We start from the raw sequence: 6,000 nt of genomic DNA, 5'->3' as shown, positions 1-6,000 counted from the left end.
AGCGCACCTTAAAATGGGTGCAGCACTCTCTTGTACAGTTAGGTTGCAGGTTTGCACCTGATAGTGGCTTGCAATCCGCCATTAAGATACGTTTTGGAGTTTTTTTGAGCTTGTTGAACTTCTGTTTACAGTGCTGTCTTTTTATTAGTTTTTTCCATTGTGCACAATAATATAATCTATTTATGTTTAAAAGATAAAATATATGTATATTTTTTTCTTAGATACTTGTACTTAAGTAATTTTTGGCACTGTATCAGTACTTTTACTGAATTAAAAAAAAAAATAAGAAAAACGTGAGTACTTCATCCACCACTGATAATAGGGTTTCTACAATCTGTGACTGTCTGGTGCGGCAGTTATCAAAGCCAGTAAGATCGACGTTCCGTACCCGGGACACACATGCAAAATTAGCTTTTTTCCCCCTTCTTCCCTCTCTCGCTCTTTTAATTTAATTTCTTTTTTAAATGTAATTGATAAAATTCGAACAACATTTTAAAAATGCTCACAACTTACACAAAAAAAAATACTTAGTTAGACAGTGGTGGGTAGAGTAGAATTATGTTTTACTTAAAGTGTTTGTCAACACCTGGGGAAATTCTAATATTCCATCATTTATCCATAAACGAATGCCTTTTGGATTCATATCATGTCACTTCGTGTAATTACACACATCGCAACACCAAGGAAATGAGAGAAATTTGGGTCAATTTCAAGCTAAAAAGACCCGCCCCCGAGATCCCGGAAATCTGGCAGATTGTGGGCGTGACATCAAAACAAGGAAACAACCGGCTCAGTGCTTTAGTACTGAATGGCGGCGATGATGGCCGACAATTACGTTTCTAGTTGCAGCGACGAATCCGACGTAACGAACATTCTTCTAATGGTTACGAGGAGAGTTATGAACCTTTCTTTGGTGTTTTGGGTTATCAATTTGAGCTCAAACGAAAGCCAATGCAGCCTAATGAAAGGATCATTGAGGGGAGTAATCACACTGATGAAACCCCGACAACAGTTCGTGTGGGAAACACCAAATGGTATGTTTTGCATTTCTTTTTGTGAAGCTGATACACCGTGACCGCAAAATAAAGTAATGTATAGAATAATTATCATTTAATATGCTATCATCGGTTTCGCTCTGCCAACCGACACAAATATGAATGGGATTAGAGCAGGGGTCCCCAACCTTTTTTGCACCACGGACTGGTGTGATTTGGGTCTTTTTTTCACGAACCGGTGTCCCTCTTTTATATTCAGTTGGACTCTCAATGTTATTCAATGGTGCTAAAAAACTATTTACATCACAAACATACACGTGCAACACGGAAATGGCGTAAATTAACGCTTAACGACAAGGCGAAGTCGTTAAGTGAGAGGGCTACGTGCAGTTGTTGTGTGCGCCAAACATGGCAAACGTAAGTTAATATTCCTTTCTTTAAAGAAAGTTTGTAGTGTGTACTTAGGAATCGCTGCATTCGCGGTCCTTTTTAACGTTACGCGCATGCCAACTTTGTCAGAACACAGGTGTTGTGCGGCACAACACCGGCAATGTGCGGCAGAAAAATACAGCAAATATAAAATAGCATTTGTTTTTAGCCCCGTCGTGTTAAGTGCAGGGAAAAAATACAACTCACCCGCTGAATCAGTGGAAGGGTTGAGTTTGTTTCGTTGAGACGAGATGGTCCCGAGATGGGAGAGTGAGAGAAGCTAGCATCACAAATACACGATGTTGGAAATTGTAGCACAGTTTTCAGCTCGCTCCTAGCGATGTCGGGATATTCCGAAATGACTTTAATCCAGAACTGCGGTAGAGTTGTTGTCTCAAATGTACGTTTAAGTCGCCGTGATTTGCGATCCCTACAAGCTGATATTCCTGTTCCACAGACATGCTCGAATCACTCGATTTATTCACATACGGGTCACAAATTCACTCCTTCGCAGTTCGTGGGTCTTTAGTGATTGGGAAGTAGCATAAATTTTGTTTTCTTTGAGGTTGTAGGCACATCTTCTGGCTCGTCAGGTTCCCGTTTCCCTGTAAAATTGCAAAATTAGCCCTCTTAGCACTGACGAACTTTACTCATTGTCTGCGTAGTCCAGCTCTTTTTCTCGCGTTCGGGAACTCATGGTACTACATTGCGACAAATGGCTATTTGTAAACCACATAGCATGACAGGTTTGAACCATTTTAGCGATTTTTTGATAAAACACGAACGCAACTCTTTCGTCGATAAACAACGATGGCACCTGCCTCGACCTTTTGTTTCCTTGTTATGACGTCTCCGCCCCATTCGGCTGTTTCCGGAACACTTTCGGAAATGTTCGTCATTTTCGATCTATTTTCGATAATTGCTCATTAATGTGATTTATTTTTTTTGTTAACTTTATCAATATTTGTTATCTTGGCACATAACGGTTCTATTGATGTCTCACACCCCCTTTGCGTTTTCATACCCTTTAAGAAAGAGTAGCGTTACTTCAAAGAGAGAGTTTGGCACTGTTGCGTCTCTCCCAGGGAGTGGCCGTCCACCAAAGATGACAGCAAGAGTTCATAGCAGAATAATCAGAGAAGTAAAAATGAACCCTTGAGAGTCTGCTAAAGACTTACAGAAATCACTGGCACAGTCCAATATCTCTGTGCTCACATCAACTATATGTAAAACTATAGCCAAGAATGGTGTTCATAGGAGGACTCCACCGAGGAAGCCTTTACTGTCTGAAAAAAAAAAAACGTTGCTCGTTTAATGCTCGCAAAAAGGCACTTGGACACTCCACAGTAGTTTTGGCGAAATATTGTGTGGACTGATGAAACCAAAGTTGAATTGTTTGGGAGTAACAGACGAAGTCATGTGTGGAGGAAAAATGGAAGAGCTCACCAACAACAACAGCTCATCCCCACCGTGAAGCATGGTGGAGGGAGCATCGTGATTTGGGGCTGTTTTGCTGCCTCAGGGCCTGGAAAATTTGCAATCATTAATGGAAGAATGAATTTGAAAGTTCATCAAGATGTTTTGTAGGAAATCCCATGGCCGTCTGTCAGACAGTTGAAGCTAAAAAAAAGGCTGAGTACTGCAACAAGACAATGATCTAAAACAAAGAAGCAAATCAACTTCAGAATGGTTTCAGAAGCACAAAATACACGTTCTGGATTGGCCAAGTCAAAGTCCAGACTTGAATCCCATTAAGATGCCATGGTATGATCTAAAGAGAGCGATTAATACCAGACATCCCAGGAATCTAACTGAAATACAGCAGTTTTGTAGAGAAGAATGGGCCAAGATTAGTCCTGATGTGGCAGACTGATCTGCAGCTACAGGAAGTGTGGTTGAAGTTATTGCTGAATAAAGGAGGGGGGGGCACAAAATATTAAATTTGAGGGTTCACTGACTTATTTTTCCCCCTTCTGTCATTGTTTGTATGCTATCCTCATTAAAATATGAAAACCTATAAATGTCGTAGTGGTTATAGTTAAAGCAGACACTGTATTTTCATCTGTGTGGTTTTGACAAAGATCAGATCACATGTGATGGTGACTTTAGGTAGAAATGTGAGAAATTCCAAAAGGCTCAGATACTTTTTCATACCACTGTATAATTATTATATATATATACATATATATATATATATATTTTTTTTTTTTTTTGCTATATTGTGAGCTAATCGGTATCCTAAGCCATGTATCGCAAATTGCATCGTAGCGGGAGGTATCCAGAGGTTACGGCATTGATTTTGTAAAAGGTCACATGGGAGCTAGATGAAGGCAGCGCATGAGATTTTCGTATTGCGCGGCAAATATGCATATGTAATTGTAGGTGTGTGTTTGTTTGTGTGCCGGCTGACATTAATGAGCAGCTGTCGGCCATCATTATTCATGAGTACTGTCACCTCCACATCTCTTCTCCATCATTAAGTACTGCAGCCGCAATGGTGCACACACGCACACACACCTACATGAATATACTTGTTAACTTAGCCGAAACACATTTGACATGCATGTACAGATGTGAACATAAGCTTCAAAGAGAGCGGCTCCCTAATAGAATTCAGATTGAAGCCTTGAGAGTCGATGCTGGTTTGTTGGGCAAACAAAGCATTCAATCAGCACTTTGCTGCTCTTTCTTCCGTGGGTGAGAGACGCGCCCGTTTGGGAGACGATAGGAAATGATTGTTTGATGTGTCGACCGAGTTTTACTAAGGGCCTCCGTTTCAGAACGTCGCCAGAGGAAATCAAAATGTCAGACTTCTCTGTTAGGGTCCCAGTGTCTACCTTCATACCGGAGGGAAGCAGGAGGTTTTTCCCTAAACATTTGAACTAATGAAAACGAGAATGACATTTTGTTTCTTTTAAATAATGCATTGTTACAGCTCAAACAGAATGGTAGAAACTGTTTGCAAAGTTTTTCTAATTTTTTTCTCAGCTGCTTGCTTGACTTAGTTTTGCATGTATGAAATGAATCCGAAAAAGGAATTTCAGTAAATCGCACGCAAATTTAGTACAGTGGCACCGCTACATACGAAAATAATTCGTTCAGGACCTTGTTTGTAAGTCGAAATGCATGTATGTATGTTGTATGTCGAGCAGGATTTTCTTATAAGAATAAATTGTAATTACATTAATTTGTCCCACAACACGGAAACCTACACTAAATTCTTAGTAAATACTGCTGGCACCGATAGGCGGATTTTGACTTTTTGGGCAAGGGGGGCACAACATGTTGATGACCCCGAAACGCAGTGTCAGCAATAAAATTATCTTACAAGAATATTTATAATAATATGCTTAGGACAGCTATACTTTTCGCCAAGATCGTCATCCATTGAATGTGGTACGCCCACTGGTGGCTTGCCAATGTAGTTACCCTCGTCAAAAATTGTACCCCCTGGGCGGAGTCACTGCGCTGCACTGATTTGCATAAAGTTTCTCCTGTTTAATAAACCTTGTCCTAAATATATACAGTGGGGCAAATAAGTATTTAGTGAACCACTAATTGTGCAAGTTCTCCCTCTTGAAAATATTAGACAGGCCTGTAATTGTCAACATGGGTAAACCTCAACCATGAGAGACATAATTAGGAAAAAAAAAAAAAAAACAGAAAATCACATTGTTTGATTTTTAAAGAATTTATTTGCAAATCATGGTGGAAAATAAGCATTTGGTCAATACCAAAAGTTCATCTCAATACTTTTTCATGTACCCTTTGTTGGCAATAACGAAGGCCAAACGTTTTCGGTAACTCTTCACGAGCTCTTCAAACACTGTTGCTGGTATTTTGGCCCATTCGTCCATGCAGATCTCCTCTAGAGCAGTGATGTTTTGGGGCTGTTGTTGGGCAACAGGGACTTTCAACTCCCTCCATAGATTTTCTATGGGGTTGAGATCTGGAGACTGGCTAGGCCACTCCAGGACCTTAAAATGCTTCTTAAGAAGCCACTCCTTTGTTGCCCTGGCTGTGTGTTTGGGATCATTGTCATGCTAAAAGACCCAGCAACGGCTCATCTTCAATGCCTTTGCTGATGGAAGGAGGTTTTCACTCAAAATCTCTCGATACATGGCCCCATTCATTTTTTCCTTTACACAGATCAGTCGTCCTGGTCCTTTGCAGAAAAGCAGCCCCAAAGCATGATGTTTCCACCCCCATGCTTCACAGTGGGTATGGTGTTCTTCGGATGCAATTCAGTATTGTTTCTCCTCCGAACACGAGAACCTGTGTTTCTACCAAAAGGTTCTATTTTGGTTTCATCTGACCACTACACATTCTCCCAGTCCTCTTCGGGATCATCCAAATGCTCTATAGCGAACCGCAGACGGGCCTGGACGTGTACTGGCTTCAGCAGGGGGACGCGTATGGTAGTGCAGGATTTGAGTCCCTGGCAGCGCATTGTGTTACTGATAGTAGCCTTTGTTACTGTGGTCCCAGCTCTCTGTAGGTCATTCACTCGGTCACCCCGTGTGGTTCTGGGATTTTTGCTCACCGTTCTTGTTATTATTTTGACGCCACGGGGTGA

The sequence above is a fragment of the Corythoichthys intestinalis genome, chromosome 16 (assembly GCF_030265065.1).
Source record: "Corythoichthys intestinalis isolate RoL2023-P3 chromosome 16, ASM3026506v1, whole genome shotgun sequence".
Classification (NCBI taxonomy): Eukaryota; Metazoa; Chordata; class Actinopteri; order Syngnathiformes; family Syngnathidae; genus Corythoichthys; species Corythoichthys intestinalis.
Note: the sequence above shows the minus strand (reverse complement) of the source record.